At 36.0% G+C, this 22,941-nt stretch overlaps 1 protein-coding gene across 1 annotated transcript in view; it reads right to left on the reverse strand.

Moving 5' to 3' along the window:
• Positions 1–22,941, reverse strand: part of Robo2 (roundabout guidance receptor 2) — a 644,932-nt gene that overhangs the window by 496,845 nt on the left and 125,146 nt on the right. The gene's annotated exons all lie outside the window — the stretch shown is intronic.

Genomic DNA, 22,941 nt, shown 5'->3' on the forward strand with positions numbered 1-22,941 from the left:
ACACACACACACACACACACACACACAATCTGGCCTCAAGTTTTAAATACTTGGTCTTGAACTAGAAACATTATCATTCCAACCACGCATTGGGGGAAAAAAAATTAAAATAGACTTTCCTTTTTTCTAGTCTGACATTTGATTCGTGGAAGACTATAGGTCTCAAAAATGTATTAGTCAACTAATAGTCATAGAGATATGTCACTTCAGAGTATTTTCTCTAAATGTTTGATGACATAAAAATATAAATTTATACTACCTGCTATGAAGATACATGGTAAATATAGTCTCTTAAAAGATAATAAAACACTGCTCAAATTATGTGGGACATAGTGCATTGGTCTGGCACTACATATTGAATTTTAGTTGTTTTTTTTTCCTTTTATCTTTACCTTAAACTATTTATGGACCCATACATTACAGAAAATGTCCTATAAAACCATTTGTATTCCTTATTCTGTTTCAACATTAAGAAATGGGACTGGGGAGATAGCTCAGTAGAATAAGCGCTTGCCTAGCAAGCACAAGGGCCTGAGTTCAATCCCTGGTTCCACCAAAAACAAAACAAAACAAAAACAAAAAAAGAAATGAATCCATTCTCTGATATTTATCTCAAAGGTTTATAATGAAGAAAATACAGCCCAATCATTTACAAAGCTATTGTAAATACTGTAATATTGTAAATATAAATTATCTTTAATCCCTCAACTTAGAAACTTTTAGGATGCAAAAGCATTACACATTGCTCTTTTCATAATTTAACTAGAGAGATTCCAAACTCAGAAGTGAATAGGATTCAGGAGGTTGCTAGGATAATTAAAGAGAAAAATGCAACAATACTATGAGCTTTGTTCATGAGATAGTAAACAGGAACCCACAGCCCACGCAGTGGCCCAGAAGTGCATATTTGGGGGCAATATGCCTATGGCACATTCCCTTCAAAACAAAGCTCAAGCAAAATGTAAAGACAACAATGTTCATTCATATAAAGCATTCTACTACTTATTTGAAAGTGACTTTGCTACTTTAGATTGTATTTATTTTAAGCTATTTTCATAGATTTTGGTGCAGTTTGGACATTGAGTAAAAGGATCTTTCAGATGCCAACCATAACTTTTGGATTCCTGACAATGGCAAAAGCAAGCCACATACATATTTCATCTTAACATGAAAAAAAAGGTAGATTGCACTTTTCTGAAGGACTCATGTTGTTAACCTAGAGAAACAAGATAGCTTAACAACTCTTGAGAATGTTGTGTTCTTCTAACCTAACCACTTCCTAGAAGAAATATTTTTAAATAAATGACTTAGTTAATCTTATCTGCTGTTTTTATTTATTTTCTACAAAGAAAGGTCATTTTGTTTGTTTGTTTGTTTGTTTTTGATACAGGGTCTCACTATATAGTTCAGATGTGTAGTAATCCTCCTGTCTCTGCCTCCTGAAAGCTGGGATTGCAAGCATGCACCACCACACCCGAGGCCGGCATGGCATGCAGTACGGGGGATTAAACTTGGGATCGAACTCGGGTACATTCTTATTGTGTCTCATTTTCATTTACTTCAATGAAAATTTTGTAGAAGAAGAAAAAAAAATAGCTGTGCCTGCATGTATGACAGCAGGGAAATTTATAGCTTTTCTTTCCTGGCTCCTGAATGCTTGAAACATAAATTCATCCGCAGCAGCTGCTTATATTGTTCATTTTGAATTTCTCTCATATAAATTGTGCCTGTCCACCTGTAAATAGTGTTGCCTAATCAAAAGGAAGTATTTTTTTCTGAATTACTAATTGGTAGGAAAAAGCACTGTGGTCATGTTTTCAGAAACCAGGCAGATAAGGGTCAGAATTCTCACTCAGTACAGATAGGTTTCTAACTGAATCACATTATTTAATTTTATAGAACCTACATTTCAGAGTCTATGAAATGGGATCATTAATATCTGTCTTCTACGGTTGTTGCCTTTGAAGAGATGACAATTAAAAACAATTTTCCAGTATAGGGGATAAAAACAAAACAAAACAAATAAAACTTCTTGTTTGTAAAAGCTTCCAGATTACTCTCTGGATAACATTATGTGCCTTTGACTCAGCACCTGCCTTTGCTGCTTGGCTCTCTAGTGTTCACTTTCTCCACATCCTCTGCACTGAGTCCCCAGATCCTGAGTGGAACTCTCACCCAGAAAGTCTCCAGGCAATCCCTCTGAGTCTGTCTAAAATCACCAATATTGGGACTGGGGAGATGGTTCAGTAGAATAAGTGCTTCCCTGCCAAGCGCAAGGGTCTGAGTTCGATCCCCAGTTCTGAAAAAAAAAATAAAAATAAAATCACCAATTTTGCTTTATGTGCTGCACAGGTAGAATCAGTAGTTATTAGTCTATGAATTCCATTCTTCACAATACCAGCTGGGAAGATCCTACTCCTCAAAAGCCACAGGCCTTTTCTCCTTTGACTGTGTGTGCATCTGCCCCTGCTGTACTGAGGAATGAATTCAGGATCTTGTGCTTGGCAGGCAGGCACTTATGCCACTGAGCTTTGTCTCCAGCTCAGGATTTACATCTTCTCAATAGCTTTACATACTATCCTCTGTTAACCTCCTTCATCTATGTGATACCAGTAATTTGTCACTTCTACTACTTATCTGATTGCCCCCACCCCCACCCCACCCCACTTCCTTTTCTGATTCCTTTTCTTTTCTTTTTTCTTTTCTGTATTTTAGGGAAGGGTCTACAGGGTGTTCAGCCTCTCACTACTGGATCAAACTCATAGTGATCCACCTGTTTACAGCCTCCTAAGAGCTGGGGTTATAGGTGCGCGCCACCACTCCCAGTCTCAATTGCTGTCCCAGTGTGCCCTGTGCATGGCAGGCTCAGGGATCAAACTCCAGCCCCTGTGCCTGCTTGCCAGTGTGTTAATCAGCTCTACTATTAGTATGGCCTGCCCTCTCATTCCATTTCTTTTGTCCTCCAAAAGTAGTAATTCCTTATGTACTCAGTTTTCAGTATAATCTATGTCTCCCTACAGATTTTCTTTTTTATGACTTTACCATTCTAAACAGAACACTCTTGTACTTTATCTGCATCAAAAGTTTAGGTATCTATTGCATTTTTTTCTTCTGATAGCTCCAAGTCTCGAAGTCACATTGACAATAAATAGCATCTATGGATCCCTGGTACCTATAATAAACACTTTTTAGGTTCTATAGGATTTGTTTTCAAATAGCACTTATTCTTTACTTTATGGTTAATTAACTATTTTACCATATGAATAAAATTAGTTTATCAATAAGTTCCACAAGGGACTTTAGAATCTAGAAACATAAAAATAAACACTCTATATATAGTCTCAATTTTATCTGCACACCATAGATACTGAAGTTTCAGCCACATCATTTTTTCTCATTTATCGTATGTACAGAAGAGGAAGAACACTTTCACGTGAGAATACTCAGACCCACTAGATGTTTTTCTATTTCCTATAAAATAATTACATCAACATTAAAGGATTGCCTAATATACACCAAACTTTTATTAGATCTTAATCTAGACTAACAGACTACATATGTTTTCTCAGTAGCCCTTTATGACATGAATCCACCAGCTTGAAATGTCCTTTCCTCTTGTCTGTGCAATATTCAAACTTAAAAGCCATCCTACTTTCCAGGAAGCTTACAATCATTAAATTTCTATGAATCACTCTATCACTTCCACAATCATAAGAAATATTTGATCTCTTAATTTCTACCTGCTTCATTCCTACACCAGTTATTTTTACTCCTTTTCTTAGTTTGTGATCTCATATTTTCCCCTCTTCTTAGCTTTTAAGATTAATACTAGCAAAATATACATGCAATTCACATTTTTACTTCCCAGAATCTCTTGTAGGTATACCCTACAACTATTTTGCAACTGAATAACTATTATAGTTTTGTACTTCTGATTTTTAAAAATTCACTATTTCATGAATCTCAGAATTTACAACTGAAGATGATGCAAGACTTAGAAGAAGAACACACATACAATTTGTAATTAATGGAAACTAACTCTGGAGATCCAGGTCATGTTGTCCAGTAGAGAGGAAATCTCTAGAGCCTTCATTCTTTGTGCCAACGTGACAAACATGCTCTTAATCATCCAGTGAACATATCTATAAATATTTTCAGCCTGGTGGCTCAGTTGGTTTGTAATGAGATCTAATGATGTCCAGGGCCAAAAGGGAATACATACTGAACCCCAGATGCACGCTAATGTGAAATATATGGTGGATAACAAATGATGGAAAAAGAGCTACTGTGTGCTGATGTGACAAACAACCGAGTGCCCCTCTGCAATGATCACAGAGCACAGCAAGGAAGCCTGTGCATTGTGATGTATCACTCGACAATAAGAAAATAAAGTTGTTGATCAATACTACTTATGGAATTTTAAATCTGTGAACAGTGACTTGTCTCAGGTGGCAAAGGTGATCAAGAGAGTTGGCACAGAAACACAAGGCTTCAGTTGGCAAGATGTATGGGTACAAATGAACCAACAAGATACACCGACACTATTTTTATCCCTCATGTATCAGTGTATTGTGGCTTCCATAACAAACAGCACAGCCTCGATGGCTTACACAATAGAAATAAATGCCTGTTCTCACAATTTGAGAAACTGGAAGTCTAAGACTCCTTGTTAGAGATTTGCTCCTGTTTATCCATATGGTGATCTTGGTTTTTGTGTGTATTTCTGCCCTAAATTCATTTTCTTTTCTATGTTATTTAGCCTAATGTAAAAATAATGTCTTAGACAATGTTTGCAGCACGTCATGATGTTCACAGAGCCCAGTTTGGTCCATGTACATAACATTTCTTAATTCTTTTTACTTTCCCTTCTCCTTTCTTCCCTGTTCCCTTTCTTATAACCTCATTTTTAAGTGAGGACACCAAGCACAATAGCACCTAATGACCTCACTTTAAATTTAACTGCTTCTATATTGACCTATTGCAAATTGAGATGAGTACTGACTCACAATTTTGTGATTTATGATGGCATGAAAATGATATGCACTCAATAGACACTGCATTTGAGTTCTTAATTCTATAGGTCTCTTGACTAGATCTATGCAATACAATATTCATGCATGAAGCTGAGCAATGACGTTAAGCAGTAGATCAGAGGCAGCCGTAGTCACCGGGAGAAGTTGAAAACTGCCAGCATTTTTTCACAAAGGCATACACTAAACTACATGAGATACTCAATATCTTATTTAAAAAATAGGTTTTGCATAGATAGTTTTTCCTAATAATAGCATAATTTAAGCGGTGAATGGTCATAGCAAGTAGAGTTAAGCTGTGATACTCAATAGGTTAGTCAGGTTAGCAAATATTTTCCGGATTTTGTTGTTTTATTTTGCTTTGAACAGGGTCTCACTGTGTAGTTCGGTCAAGATCTTCAATTAACTATGTAGTCCATGTTGGCCTCAAACTTGCAAAGATCCTCCTATCTCAGCCTCCCAGAGTGCTGGAATTACAGGCATGAGTCACCCCATGCAGCCACCTTTCCTTTCCTTTCTTTTCCTTTCCTTTCCTGTCCTGTCCCATTCCGTCCCATCCCTTTCTGTCCTGTCCTGTCCTATCCTTTCTTTTCCTTCCTTTCTCTTTTCTCTTCTTTCTTTCTTTCTTTCTTTCTTTCTTTCTTTCTTTCTTTCTCTCTCTCTCTCTCTCTCTCTCTCTCTCTCTCTCTCTCTCTCTCTCTCTCTCTCTCTCTTCCTTCCTTCCTTCCTTCCTTCCTTCCTTCCTTCTTTCCTTTTTCTTTTTCTTTTTGAGGAATTTTAATGTGAGACACTTTGTTTGCTTAAATTTTGAAGCAAGGTCTCCCTAAGTCACTAAGTTGCCCAGGCAGAGGTTGAGTTTCATCAAGTTTGACATGAATTCATTTTTGATGTTTTAAACTTATAATGGGCTTATCAGAACATAATCCCATCCTAAGTGAAGGAATACCTCAAGATGGTCTTCTGAGTCACTGAGGCTATGACTGTAGCCTACGTACTCTGAGGGAAGACAAGTCATCCCGTGACCACTACATGCCAGCTGGACGTGCTTGCAGGTGAGGGGAGAATTCCTGGTGCCATGTGAAAAGTAGAAAGTGCAGGTTTCTGAATTTTCTCAAAGCTTATAAAGGAGCAGATAAAATGAAAAGTATTCTCCATACAGAGGTTACAACAAACAGAATACTTTTGTTTTTGTGTCTTATTGCTGTCAGTTTGCTTACTTGGTTAGTAAATATTCACCAAGAAGTGGCTTCAGTGAAATATTCGGTGGGGAACAGTGAGGGTTTGCATTTAGTCATACACATTGTAACTTCAACCAAAGAAGAAAAAGTACCTACTATTTTTAAAGTCCCTTCTACTCCCTAACATAGGTTGAATACCTTGTAGAACAGTCAGAAATGCATAAATCATGATTGGATTCCCAATTTATTTGGTGACTTGTATTTAATGGAACGTGTGATTATTCACATCATAGGCAACGCCACTCACTGGCCTCTCTGGATGTTATTGATTAACACCTTCCTAAATAGTTTCATCATGAGTAGCCAAACCTCATCTTTATGTAGAGGCTGCTCTGTGCGCCAGCTCCCGGCAGTCTCAGGATAAAGCTGCAAATGGCACGAAGCTCTATTTCTGACAGCTCACTGCTTCTTCAGGCCTCCTAGGACCGCATCCTGTCTTGCTGTCAGGCAATCCATAGGTCAGTATTTCTCTTTGGCTAAACTGCTCCATTTAGGGGGGAACACTGATGTTCTCTCTCATAAATCATTCAGAACAACCTCAAATTCCTTCCTTCCTCCCTCTCAGCCCAGGCAGAATGCATCCCTCCCTCCACACAAAAGTTTATACACACCACAGTTACTGTGCTGACCACACTGTGCTCTATCACATTATAATCATCTACTTAAATGACTTTTTTCCCTCTTGGGTTAAAGACTTCTTTAAGACACGATCTTCATATGGCTTTGTAGATAGATAGATAGATAGATAGATAGATAGATAGATAGATAGATAGACAGAGATGTATATGCTATTACTATTTCTATGTAAGTTACCAATATGAATTGACCATGCACTTGGCCCCAGTTGGAAATGTCTTTACGGCCAAGGCTTTGATCTCAGTCTTGTTCAGGATGGCTCTAAAAGTCACCAAATATAAATCATCTTTTTAAAGAAATAAAAAGCACCCACTATATATGAAATCACCATAACAAAATAATCATCTATAAATAAATAAACATTTATAGGCAATTTTGATAGTAACAAGATACATATATAAAAAACGATACTGATATTGGGGCACACACAATTCTTAAGGTTATTCTAACTAAAATTAATCACTGTACCTATAAGAGCGATGCTAGTCATCATTCCTGCTTGATAATGCCTGATTTAATCAACTCTGTTGTGCTTGCAGCAAAAATATGTCAAGCAATTTGTATTTGGTTTTCCAATTTTAAAATATTTTCAGTATTAAGTATCTAACATACTATGTACACTAATGAGATTAATATATTCTGAAAGACTAGAAAATATGGCATTCCTAGGCATCTTCTTACTTACAGTATTCAATACTGCATTATTTTGAGACAGAGTTTCACTGTGTAGTTCAGGCTGGCCTTGAACTCAGTAGATAGCCCAGGCTTCCTGGAACTCTCAGCGATCCTGCAGCTGAATTCATCTGCCTAGTGCTGAGATTATGGGCATGCATCACCATGCCCAGCATCATAATGAATGCTCAGCTTACATGTTGCATGTTTTGACTTTTTTGACTATTATAATTGTTATCATCTTCAATTTCTCCAGATATAAATTTAGAAATTTCAAACTTCATGAACAACAGATATTTTGCACGCAATGTAGGAGTCCTACATGAAAAACAATTAGCTGAATATTACATTTCCTTCTCATTTCAACCACTTAAATGATATATCAAGGTAAAACAATAAATGGGGCAGAGCAAGTCCTCCCTTAATGCATTCATTCTTGTATCTTTAATCACTGTGAAGTCAGCGCCAGACACACAAACAGCATTGGAACAACCGTGAATACGGGAAGAGCCTCTCCCTGGCTTCTTATCTCCTCAGCATGTCAGGTAATCGCGACAGGTCATCTGTAGCGCTGAGCAGGACTTTAGTGTGGATTCACTGCAAAACCAGTGGTTGAAATTTCCTGGTGCAACTAAGAGACAACTGAGCTTATCTTGGGCACTGCCTCAGTTACAACAGGTGGGAAATATTAAACACTGGCCACCAACTGACATTTTAACTAGGATTTTTAAATATTTATTTATTTATTTATTTGTGTGTGTGTGTGTGTGTGTGTGTGTGTGTGTGTGTGTGTGTGTGCAAGGTCTTACTATACAGCTTGGATGCATAGTGATCCTCCTGTTTTCAGCCTGCCTAGTACTGGGATCATATGCCACCACACCCAGACTCCATCACTGGCTCAGAGCACCTGGAGGCCCCAGGGGCAGGACTGGAGCAGCACGCAGCACCAGGGATCAGACCCTGGCCCTTGCACTTACCTAAGCTAGTGCTTACTACACTGAGCTATATCGCCGGCCCTTGTTTGCCTTATTGAATTGGACACTAAAAGCCACTTTCTAGTGATTATTGGAATTTGTAGTAATAAGTGCATGCAGATTTTATACTGGTGATTTTTGAATTCTGACAACTGAAATGCAGCTCAGTACAAACTAAGCCAAAAATAACTCTTTTTCAGTAATCATTTCTCCTTATTTCTCTACTGGTCGGTATTAAAATGCAGACAATTTTGGGGGTTTGTTAATGGGTAGATATCATAGGACAAAACAGATACCACTTTGAAAGTATGCATTAATATTTTGTCACAGAATTTATATGTAGCCAAGTATCTCTAATTATGATAGATTTTATAAATCTTTGAAAAATGTATTGTTGGACAATTTCCGCACTGTGGGGACATCACAGAGAACATTTACACAACCTAAGAAAACTACAGTGTCATTGGAATCTTCCCATATATTGTTCATCATTAACCAAAACATCACTAAGCAGTGCATTAATGTATATATACACACATGCCTAAGTTTCAAAACCATGTGAGAAGTATTTAAAAAGAATACTTTGATTTTATACAGAGGCATAATATATGATTGTAAAACTACATAGATGTGACACATCCCATCTTGAGGCTATTGAATAAACTTTTAAATTCATTTTCTTTTATGCAACAGAGACAGAATATATACGAAAACACACAGAAGATTGATAAAGATAACTGATGAACGCTTTACCCTTTAACTCTTCCTCAAAGTGAGTTAGCGACTGTATTCTACATTGAGTCTGTTTTTTGTTTGTTAACATTTCCTTCTGCGTTTAGTTGGACAACTGTTGTGGGCTTATTTTTAAAAAGTTGTTTTGGTGGCATGGAGTTCACACAAAAACTGCTTCCAGCTCCCCTTCGTGGTGCCAGGTACCACTCACAAGTGTTTCAGTGGTAAGCAGAAGATTAAAGGTAAGTGTTCGATCTCATCAACACTAAACATGGGGAAGAATGTCTGCGGCTCTTTTCCAGGCAGCAAATTAAAGCACTGCCGGGAGTGATACTCCAAACAAGCCCTGATGTTTTTATCGACTCCCTCGCCATCTCAAACACAGCCCAGAGTCCAGTCAATACCTGTCATTCCATTGGAGCCACTAACTCTGCCGCTGCTGTCAGTTTTTCTTATCTAATTACAAACAGCCACTAGCTAATGAAACTATCTCCCTAACAGCAGAGGACACCCAGGCCTGCAACTTCTAAGAGCCAACATAACCCAGCATGTCCCCCTAAAATCTCTTGTGATAGTCACATGCAATTCCTTAGTAACAGTAGCCACTTCTTTGCTTGTTACATTCGCTTATTTGTATTTTAGTGGAAAGGAACTAAAATTTGACAGGAGATGTAATATTGAGAATTATATATATTATAAAAAGAAAAGAATAACTAGAGTCAGAGCTTTTGGGCAGACCATGTGTTTTGCATGCCCACGTCCCTGGGCTTGATTCCTAGTACCCAACAAAACCCTCAAAATGATTAAGCACTAGAAATGGAAAGCATCAGAAAAGAATGGGAACCTATTTTTAATGCCATATTAACTTTTTACATTTTGATATTACACAGAGAGAGCCTGAAAATACATGATTATACCCAGAGCAAAGTGGATATAAAATTTTAGCAATTGATGGAAATTGACAGTTGCATGAAGTATAGCTATTATTGTCTTAGGTTTATAAAAATTTTATCTCTTTGCTGGCTGTCCTGAGCTTGCGTCCTCAATTCTTCAGGAAGAAGTTTTCTTTTAACTAACCTAGTGCATGAAAATGTATTCACAAGTATCCATTTTTTTTGACAAGTGAATACTGGAGAACTTAAATCAGTGTTGTTGAGCATGAGTTTTAGACAAGCACAGTGAAAGAACACCTTTTCCTCTTAGAATAAAAACTAGGTATCTAGGCAAAAACATAAAGACTTCATGTATAGTTTGGCAGAGTCTGCCATTATATTCTAATCTGCGCATTGTAAATGCTGTCTTCACAGGCCAAGGCGATCAATGGAAGGAAAAGAAAAGTGGGGATTATTCATAATTGAACGCATCCACCCCATTGGGTGCCTTTCCCATTGGTCTCAATCGCCCATATCCTACTTCATGTAGTGTGTGTCCTCTTTGCAAAAGCATATCTGATGCCACATTGTCTTACTCACTATATGATCCTAAATTTCATGTTTTTTTCATAAACAAAGAAAAAGAAGCAATTTCTTGAAACCTAGAAGGTTACATACTTCTGGAATAAAATTTATTCTGACCTATAAAATAGACCAGATTCATTTCAGCTTCAGCATGACACACTTTGTTCCTAAATATATAAAAACAGTCTTCATTAATTTTTAAACTTGTGGATCTAGTAAAGTACACAAGTCTTGACAGCAGTAAACAGAAGTCACAAAATGAAGACAGCGCCACGAGCCCACTCAGTAATGACTCGTGACTCAGCAACCTCAAGGGCAATAAGTGTTGTGCACTAAGTTACACTGATCTATTGATTTCCATTACAATTGTAGAGGTCTTTGAATATCTAATCCATAAATCAACTAGGAAAGCTAAACTTTACTTTTCATATTGTATATCTGTAAACAAATCATTTAAAGGTATCATTTCTTCTACATAAAACCTAAAAGTCCAATGGACAATAAACTCACTGGAGCATATAAATATTATACATCATACGTATTTATAGAAATATAAAATAAAAAATATATGTATAAGATACAACATATATATTTATAATATATAACAACATATTTATAACATATAATAACATATATTTATAACATATAACATATATATGCATACATGTTTTATCAGGAATTTTCACTGGCTCAATCATATTTAAACCATTTCTCTATGTCTATCACTGTTCAAGGTCATCAGTAATAATAAGCAACATATTTTGTTTAGAGAATTTGAATGAGGTGAACCACTTCTTGGTAAGCTGTGAAGTAAATATTTTTTGAACACCAGTTGTTAATTGGAATTCTACCATTATTTAAGAATCACTGTTCTGTTCTTTTGGAACTCTTCTTTCCTAGTCCCTTCTTGGCCCATCTACTACTTGGTAGTCAAATGTTAGAGAAAAGTAATTCTTTCATATTTTTGACTCCTTTCCTCTTCACATTCCTGTATCATTTTCAACAGTAACATCTCCTGAAATGGTTTCAACTTCTTTTAACCAGATAATTCTAACAGTTTATTTGTCTATCATTTTTCTCCTCAGTGTTATACTGACACTCCCAGAACTTTCTCTGGATTTCCCATTAATGTAACAAGCACCACATATCAAATTTGAATTTTCCAAATTAAATATTCATGTTGATTTAATTGAGGTTGTATTAATATCTCCTTTATGTTCTCATTCATAGACATACAATCTTAGATTCCCCCATGTTTATCCTTGGCTTTGACCTATGGATCATAATTATTTCAGCTTAGGAAATTTGGCACATTCTACTCACCCCATTCTTTTATTTACTTTTTTGACTGTTGATTTTTTTTGGGGGGGGATACCAGAGATCAAACTCAGGACCTTGTACTTGCCAGGCAGGTATCACCTACACCACTCTTATAATGTTTTTTCTCATTACTTTCTTGTTTTATTTTTATTTTTATTTTGATGTATTTGGTACAAGGTTTAGGGTCTCACTACATAGATCAGACTTTCAATTCTCCTGTTGTCAGCCTCTCAAGCATGGGGTTACAGGTGTGTGCCACCATGCCCAGTCCCTCTCATTACTTTTTTTTTTTTTTTTTTTTTTTTTTCGGAACCAGGGATTGAACTCAGGTCCTTGCTCTTGTAGGGAAGCACTTTTCCACTGAGCCATCTCCCTGACTATGAATTTTTAGTTTTTGTTTTGTTCTGTTTTGTTTTAAATTCTTTTTATCACTTTCTTGATTTAGCTTCATCACTTTGCACTATCACTTTCACAACACCCTCCCAAACACTATGATGTTGACGATGCTTTCCTGCTTCAGCCTGCCTTTCAGTTGCTAACACATAGTTCCAACCACGTCACATCACGTTCAAAACTTCAGCGAATTCTTCCCTGCATACAGTTATGCTCAAATGTGGAGTCAAGAATTCCCAAAATCCTACAGTATAGTTTCAATACACAGTTCTGTTTTTATCCTATCTGACTTCCCTTTTAATTCTATCTAAATGGAAAATAGATGAAACTGCTTATTCTGGAACAGGACTTCTAAGGCTGATATAGCTGACAACTGCACAATTAATAACCTGTGCAATTATGTATGACAATCACTGAGTAGAGGGGAAAACAGGCACAGACTTGAGAGCCAACTAGCTGCAGACTCTGGTCATAACGATTACCAACAGGACTAAATATTTAATTTGTCAGTTTCCATGCCTGTAGAAGAACAGCAGTACTTACCTCACGGAGTTGTGACAAATGTGAGCTGCAAGTGCTGAACATTAAAAATATAGTGATATATATATATATATATATATATATATGTGTGTGTGTGTGCGTGTGTGTCATAACCATTAAAAATTAGTTATTTTTAAAGATTCTTGGTGATAAACAATATTTATATCATGGCGCTCTTTAAAATGTTAGCATTTCTGGATATTTTCACATATTACTGTTTTTTATGAAGACTTTTGTATTCCAAAACTAAAATCTGTTTCATTAGGAAATCCTACTGAATGCTTTTGTTTATATTTTCTTGTGTTTAGGATGGAGGAGAGCAGTAGGTACTTTGTTTTCTTTTTGTATTTTTTTTTTATTACACAGACTATAGGGTCTCACTACACAGATCAGAATCCTAGTGATTCTCCTGTTTTCAGCCACCCAAGTGCTGGGATTACAGGTGCAGCCACCACACCCAGTCTCATTTGCTGGCCCTCTCAGTGTGCCTGGCGGCAGGGCTGGCACAGCACACTGGGGATCAAACCCAGGTCGCTGCACCTGCCTAAGTAGACACTTTAGTCTGCTGAGCTATCTAGCTGGCCCTCTCTTCTTTAAAATTAGGGAAAAAAAAAGAATTAGCAAATGATAATACTGACAGAGAAGATTTTTGATAGATATAAACTAAAAGTAAGTGAAAGCATGAATGAAGCAGATACTCTCAGACATCGCTCTAAGAATTAAAAGAAAATTATAAAAGTTGGGACAAAAGTTCCATTAGAAAAACTAATAATATCTGCATATTTTTATGAAATTTTAGTTAAAGTGAACTAGTAGGACCAAATGGATAGGGACAGGAGAAATGAACTAGAAATGAATTAAAGAAAAAATCACACAAAGAAAGAAAAATACAGCAAGCATATTAAGGTCTGTCTAAAACATGTTAGCTTTAATGGTTTTCTTCTAAATATTTGAGTAGAAATTAGTTAACATAACAGTTTCTATGAAGCTTGCATGAAGTTTGTACACTGTTAGCATAAAGAATCACTTTCTTTTGTAAGCATATTTTTAGCCTATAATTTCTCAACATTCGTTATCTATAGTTGTCATTTATGCTTGAAGCAATATTAATCAATACCTCAAGCATCCATTTAAAATTCCTGATTAATAGTTTTCTCTTAGTCAACTGAATCTATGAGGATGGACCACCTATGGCCCAGTTTAGAAGACGTCAAAAGGTTAAAATGCATCATTATTTCATTTGCTACCTAGATTAGGGTTAGAATTATACTTGTGGGAAGAAAATGAGTGAATTCTAGAAGCATTAAGAAAGCAAAATTAAGAATTATATTCATTTGTTGACTTTCATTTTTTCTTTTTACTTCTTTGTAAATATAAGAACAAATACATGAAGAATCAAGGATATAGCACAAAGGCATATTTTAGGATGCTCAAGGCATTGTCCATCTTAATGACAGGAAAGACTATGCCAGATGGTAGGTGTTTGGATTCAAGAGCAATTTCCCTGATGGTCAATTGTAAGAAAACAAAGGTTGTAGTTTCTAATCTCCAGGGAATTGTGAAAGATAATATTGCTTCTGTATAATCACCGGGTCTTTAATCCCTTTACACATAACATCTTCAGGGAGAAAATAGGCATTTCTAACTGATTAGATATAATCTGAAGAGATAAGATATATATTACAACTGACTTTTAATCATTTAATATTAGCAATACTTTATAATGAATTACTTTGTACATGTATCTTTTCTATGTAAAACTTACTGTAGTAACAGTGCCTGCCCGATTTTACAACTGAGGATATGGTAAATTATAAAAGATTAACCCTTTGAAAATCAATTGATCATTAACTGACCAAATAGTTTAACATGTGTGCTTCTAATAATACTAATCTGAAAGTTTTGCATCATAAATATGAACTAGTAAATGCAACCTGGAATAAAAAGAACACTAAAATATTAGGATCATTATTTGTTTGATTGTTTGTTTTTAATCTACTTGCTAAATTACACCATTAACAAAAATAATCATGTGGGAAAATTTCTTGACATAGAGGGCTTTGCAGAATTTGGAAAGAGTTACTTAAATATACAAAATTTCGAAAAATAAATATTTGGTAGATTTTTAAAATAAAACTTCTAAATGATTTATCTTTAGTATGGAGTTTTAAAATATGTATACATTGTAATATTACATATTTTCTTAAAATCCATTAAGTTTTTCTTAAAAACAACTTCGTTCTCTTCAAAAAGATGCTCCTAACTTTCAGAGTTTTTAAAAGGGTCAAGGCTTGCAAAACTATGGGCGGTTCATCCTTGTGATCGATTCTGCCTTGTTCATCTACCATGTCGCTCTACCTGACATGGCCACTCCATTCAGAGTTCATCAAACGCAAACATTCTTCTGATTAATGGCTAAGTTATTATTTGCCTTGCAAATGTTTATCTGCTGGGAAATGGGATGAATACTTCAGTCCTGACATGTAGGAGGGACACCACTCTAGGCATGATGCAATGATCAGTCGATGGCCTCCCACAGGACTTGGGCCCTGCCTTGGGTTTCTGAGATGATCTGAAAAGCAAAGTATCTATTTTTAATGAGTGCAATGGAAAATCAATTAGTCCATGGTTTATGGGAAGAAATTAATACAACTTTTTCATGATACCTTACAAGCCCAATAACAAATAACCTCGATCATATGGCAATATTGAAATCTATTTACTTAAAATAAAATAATGCCATTAAAAGCACTAAATTTGCACATTTATTTATATATAAAAATGGAGCATGGGCATAACAGAAAAAGTCAAATAAACTATAAATTTATAAGTAGTTGAAATATTAGAGCAGAATGTGAATGATATTTTTCTTTAAATAGTAGGATAATAATGTGATTTGTATACCATTGCTTGTACTTAATAGTTGCTAATTTTTAATAGGCAATTATTATTTTAAATCATATGGAGAGCATTTAAAGAGATGTTGCTCACAAAGAAGAAACACATCTGAGGTAAGTCAGGCAGCAAATCAAAAGGGAGATAATCAACAATATAGATTTGAAAATATATTTTCATGTCTCTCATGAAGAACGTTATAAAAAGCAATCCCCATCAGGCAACTGAATAAAAGCTTAAAAAGTATTGCAAGTCTATACTTACTGAGAAACTGACATAGATCTCTTCATCTACGGATGCACAAATATTTTCTCTCTGAAGTTAAGGAAATCTTGTAAAAGGTGAAAAGCCTAATAAATACATGCAAGGTCATATAAAACTATAGTCATGGCCAATTTTTTAAAATTGAAAAATCCCAGCACAATATGAGAATTCTATGAAGTGGTACGCCCACGTGTATGAATCAAACAAATTACACATATAAATTAACCCAGCAGAAGCTGCTTGCTGAGAAAAAAAATATAGTTATCTGATGATCTTGATAACACATATTTGTATGCCAGTTTCTCTCAATATATTAAGGTAGATATTGAGAATTTGGCTCTTTTTTTTTCTTTAAACATATTTGATGCTATTAGACATTTGAACAGAAGGAAATAGAAAGCATGAAATGGACAGAAGAACTTCTCTGGGAAATCTGTCACACATCCACATATGTAGAACACACTACATCATTCGTATCATACATTCCTGGCAAGATTCTGCACGCTGCCTCGCATCCTGATGTCACTACAATGTATTTCATTAATTGTGCATTTCCTCTTTATCAACAGCATAAGCCCAGAGAAAAGCCAGAACAAGGAACTCTTAAGCACGTACATCACACTCGCAAGCATCGCTATAAAACAAAAGTTTCTCTTTTCAAGCTCACTTAAAATTTCCAAACTTCTCTAACAAGAACAAATAAGCAAAATAAAATATTTCATTCTAATAACAACTCTTAAATAAAAACATCTTCAAGAATCACTGCTCCGCCCAATCTTCACGACTCGTTGTCTAAGCAGGTTGAAGCTGGCTACGTGTTCACTCAGTGAGAAAACCAACGTGCTCTGGCCCTGTTATTCAGACATCATATAGGTAACAAGCTCTGACAATGGCTGATTATATATCTCTTACAGGAGTGTCTTCCTCCTCTTTGCTGGCCGGTTGTATTCTCCAGTGTATATGCCAGTGCAGTCAGTGTCTCTTCCCTGGTAACTGTCACTGGGCTGTCTGTCAGGGACAGGGAGAAAAGGGTGACAGCCCTGACATCCCACCAATCATCCTTCTGGAAAATTGATATTGTCCTTCCCAGTAAACAACAGCTCAAGAATCGACCAGTCTCCCGGCACATCCCTGAACAATCAGCTTCCATTAGGAGTAGAAGCCACACATTCATCCCATGGCTGTCCGATCAATAGGAAAGTGACTTCTGCTGTCCCCTTCCAGCGCACTCTGTCATACCTCGCACTTAATACACCGCATGGGCAAGCACACTTAGGGCCTCATTTGGTTCAGTATAATTCAAACTCAGATTGAAAACATTAATTGAGGGAATGGGAATCTCCCAATATTGTTTTCATCATTTCATTTCAATGTTATTAATATGTAAATATTGGACAGAAGTTTCCACTCATGCATGTAAAGAACTTGTTATGTTCTAAAAACTTTCTTCCATTACCTCTCTCATAATGCCATTTACTGAAATAATTCCTATTACTTCTTTCTATGATTCCATTTAAATAGAAATTTTAATCAGGACAAAATAAAAGTGCATAATAGTACAACTGTCTTACGTACAGTTTTCCAATAAAGTGGCATGTTCACAGAGAAAATATACATTTTAATAAAAACAGTCAATTGTCAATAACTTAGGAGAGAAAGTTATGATTTCATGATGCCCCAAAACCCTTTCTTAACTTACTTATTCTTAAAGGTTCTCAGGAATTCATATTTAAATGCTCCATCTTAATTTATAAGCCCTCTACATGTAATATTCTATCAGCAATTATAAATATATATATATATATATATATATATATAATTAGTTCAGTTTTCATATATATCCTCATGTTCTAATATAATTTTAAAAAAACCCTTGAAATGTGTTTTATATTATATTATCAGCTGTGTACCTAATGACTGACTGGAAAAACCTACATTTTTAGGAATAAATGAAAACCTATTAAGTCAATATTGGTAGTGATTTAATCCCATTTGGGCAGCCACTCAGATGATACCACCCAGGCAGAATATATGAGCGGATAGAGAAAAGACAGGAGACAGCCACAGTGACAAAGAATGTACACGCTTTAAAAGGTGACAGGTGTCAGCTCTGGAGGGAAGGCAGTGGCTAAAGGTTCATGGCGGAATACTCACTCGCTGATTTATGAAGCTTCCCTGGTGTCAGTCCAGAGCATCATGTGCTGCTCTATTTATGGAACAGAGTTAGGTACAAAGAAAGGCAGCAGTCAAGGGGAGCCCACCGCTGTCAGAACCCATCCCACCCCCTAGGGATCCTGGGAAGACCACAGTGGGAAGGCTCAGGCTCAACTCCTGGCCCCTTTGTGGAAACTTTGCTCTATTTCCATTGTAATCCTCCACCTTTGGAATACTTTTAACTCGTGAACTACCTTCTTAGAGTGACCTGTATCTTTATATTAAAAAAAAGACAAACATCAAGGTAGTCATAACGGAAGCAGGCTTCTAGTGTAAGCGCTCAGGCACAGATCCAGAGAAATGTTTTTACTGAAAGAGAGCGGGTACATTTGATTTATAAGTAAAAAAGAGGTTTTCAGAAGCAATATTCATGAGAGTCCTACAGTATAAACTTACTTTCTATTTAATGAGAAATTTCTATTAATTATAATAGAATCATTCTTTGATTGCATATAAATCTAATTATGGTACTTCATAGAGGTGACTTAATTTGGCCACTCAGGAGACTTATGATCTTTTTTTAGTTTATTCATTTCCTTATATATTTTAATGTATTCTATTATAGGGTCTACAGGGTCTCACTACACATATCAGACTTGTAGCAATCCTCCTGTTTTCAGCCTCCTCAGCACTAGGATTACAGGCATGCACCACGACTCCCCATCTTGGTGGCTGGCTAACCTCTCCTCAACCCCAGGGTGGTGCTGGTGTGGCATGTGATGCTGGCAATCAAGCCCCAGTCCCTGCACTTGCCTAAGCAGGCACTTAGTCTGCTGAACTATCTCGCAGGTCCCAGCATTGATTTTCATAGGTGTTTAAATCATTGATTTTTAAATATTAACTATATAAATATTTAAATATCACTAAAGTATTTTATACAGGTATCTTATAAAATATCTAAAGTATTTTATATAGGTATCTTATAAAATACCTAAAGTATTTTATATAGGTATCTAAAACATTGATTTTTATTACTCCTAAGAGACACTTATGAATCTTAAAAATCAATCCAAATATCTAAGTGAAGTTTTTGAATGAACAGAACATTAGGTAACTACTTTACCTAAAACACAGCCTAATGATTTGTTTATATGCTCACTGGGAAAATAAGAACAGGCATATATTTTATGTATTTATACATTATTATAAGTTGGGATCTGAATGATTTTCATTTGCATAGATATAATCAGATGATCATAGAAATGAAGTGGTAGAAATCCTTATTTTATTTTCACTGCAGGCTTCTTGGAACACTCGAACAGAATCACTAGGTTCGCATTCTGTCATTGTGACAAAATACCAGAGAAAACAACTTAGAAGGAGAAAGGACAGACTTCAGGTCACAGGGTCACAGAGTACAGTCCACAGGTGTTTGCCCCATCACTCTGGACCTTTGGTGACACAGGAAGGGTGTCACACCACAAAGCTGCATGCCTCATATTGGCCAGGGAGCAGGAAAAGAAAACAAAAGCTTCAGTGGGAAAGGTGAGGGACAATACCATCCTTCCAGCACAGGTGCCCAGTGACCTGCTTCTTCTAATGAGCTTCCACTTCCTAAAGTCTCCACCAGGCGGGGAACAACCCTTCAACCCAAGCTTGTCATGGACATTTCCCATCCCAACCTTCACACTGTTGCTCCCTGTTTTCTTGCTGGCACATGAGGATGAAAACAGCCTATGTACAGAAACATAGTTTTCTAATCCCAGCAGAAAACAAACCAAGGGTTAAAAGAAGGCAACACCAATCAAATTTTCTTCAGCACCCCCTTCCACATATCCTCAAAGTAGAGTTCTGCTACACAACAGCAGAGATATTCATATGTGGTATGTATTAAAAGAAATGCTCCATAAGGCAGAAGTTGTGTAATTTGTTTATTTATACATTACAACATTCCATGACAGCACAGGCATTTTACTGGTCTTCATTTCCCTACTACAAGTGATGTACTTACGAGGAGCTGAAAAAAATGTAATCCTATAGTGTTGTCTGTCATAAAAATGTAGTGTTCCAATCCCAAGAGAAGCAGGCAAAAATTAATGACAAATAACGGGCTATAAATGCAGAAATATCAGGAATATGGCCAAGTACAGTACTTAGATCCACTGTCTCCGTCTCCAGAGCAAAGCAAGCAAGAAAGGGAAGATTAAGATTATCACTTGGCATTTCCTATTCCTATGGTTTTAAAGATATAACTTGACAAATTTAATTAAGTAGACAAATACTCCCTGTGGAAGTCAGATAGCTCCATGAAAAGAGAGATCACAGAGTGGCGATCTTTTTAACTGGTCCATGGTCACTATGTTGCTCTTTGTACCACAGGAGCAGGGTAAGATCAAAGTTACAAGTCATGTAGGCTACACAACCATTTGTTTTAAATTTGTCTTGTCCCTGCTGCCCTTGCCATGCACCTAGATGCTGAAGATACCTTAAGTGAAAGCTCGCAGGAACGCAAACCATTCGGGAGTTCACGGTACCCTCAACTTTACTAAATGGACATAATCAATACCTTAATGAGGATGTTTGGAAGCAGCCTGAGGAGAATCAAATTAGCACATTACAACACTTTTTTTTAAGGCCATGCATTAAGTTCATTAACTTTCCTCATTTGAATTACAAATTTCATTTCTGTGATCAGGACGAAGACAAGTCTCTCATTTACAAGCTCAGATTTTTGCCATGTTAACTTTTTCAGGAAACAGTGAAGTTAATGCAGTGGAAAAACATCATGTCTTGAGAGAAAATTTTGAAAAAAGTCTCCATAGTTCAATATTTGTTGTCCAGCGGAAGCATACATAAAAATCTGATGAAAATGTTAAGCAAGTGAAGATCTCCAGGCTAATGCAACTTATTAAAATCTTTATGTTTTTACGTCTGTAACTGTCCTATTATATCCTGCAAAAGAAGTGTTGCTAAACTTATTCTACCAATGCTATGCATTCTAAAATCCAAGCATCATGCAGAAAATTTGATGTTTTAGGGAGGGTACAGGAAAATGTCTATGCCTATGAGATGAAATATATAGAAAACTAATAAATATTTGACTGCCACATAAGTAGCTTCTTGCTCTTGGCTTCCAGTGCAAGAAGAAAATTTCTCAAGGAGGAGAGCATGACAGAAATGCAAAGAGGACATATTGGTTAGTGACCAAATCCAATTCTTCAAGAAATGTTTTAATAACACTGGAGTTTAAATTACAGAAGTTACATAGAATTTTTATAGTATACTTTCTCCTGATAAATGTTCTCAAATTATTGGTAAGCACATAGAACATATATATAAGATTTCATCATTTGTTTCTTCTGTAGCCAAAGAAGTAGATGTTTAAATTCTGATACAAATGTCTATCATGTGGAGAAAAAGCTAACAACAAATACAGTACTACATTCAAATATGATGGTTAAGTTAACACATTGCAACTTTTACTTGATGAAGGGTCTTGCTACACTTAGGTTAGGTCTGGACTTAAACTATTAAGCCCAGCCAGATGCACAGTAAACCACTTGCCTCGCCTCCCAAGTACCATGCTTATAGGTGTTCAGCACCACATTGGAGCAAAATGAAATTTTAAGAACCAAAAAGAACCTCATGAATTTATTTAAAAAATAAGAAATTAAAGGTCTATACTGGCTGACAATCTTGCCCAGGTTCCTAAATTTGTTGCAAAATTGGGGCATAAGCATTAAAGTTGTAAATCTAAAGAATTGATCATGAAATCACCTATCTAATGCCAGTGACTGAACTATGTAAAAGGAGGAAATAATAAGCATGAAATAAAGAGTAATAATTCTAAGTCTGTAATTTTTCTAGAAGACTTAACAGTAAATAAAACATCTTTCTATAAAACAATCCGCATAGACTATTTAAAGTCTTTTACATCAGGATGGAAAAAATTCTGAGCAATTTTCCAAATAAGATAGACTGAGTAGGCTGGGATATACCACAGTGGCACAGCACCTGCCTGGCAAGTCAAGCTTCTGAGTTCAACTTGTGGTAAAAAAAAAACATTTAGTGAAAGAGAAGAAAAAAAAAAAAAAAGGGAATAGAGATTCAGGTGCTGAATAACCCAAAGTAATATGTAATTGTGAATTAGTTCTTCTGTCAAAAAATTAAAGTACATATTTGAAACAATTTTGGAAATATTTGGATATGAACTTTGATTAAATGATACTGCTGAAGCATTATTAAATGTACTGTCTGTGAAATTGTACTGAGCTTATGTAGAAGATTCTTTATATTAGGAGATATGCACTGAAATACTCATGGATGCAGTGTTACTATATGTAAATAACACTCAAATGGCATGAATATGTACAGAGTGAGAGGTGAAGGGAGTTCAGCAAAATGTTAACAGATATTGCATCGAGGGAAACGGTATTTACACTGCCCTTTGGACTCCTATTATATTTGAAAATAGAAATGTGAGGATAAAAGAAGGCTCTGTACATGGGTTGGAAGATGAAGCAGGCTATCATTAGAATCATTTGACAAAGAGGGATTCTGAAGTATTCTTCAAGGTCTATTTCATGCTCTAGCTATTAGCAAAGAATTGTACTCAAAGTACAAAAATTCATAAATG

The sequence above is a fragment of the Octodon degus genome, unplaced genomic scaffold (genome assembly GCF_000260255.1).
Source record: "Octodon degus isolate 3935 unplaced genomic scaffold, OctDeg1.0 scaffold00106, whole genome shotgun sequence".
NCBI classification, from domain to species: Eukaryota; Metazoa; Chordata; class Mammalia; order Rodentia; family Octodontidae; genus Octodon; species Octodon degus.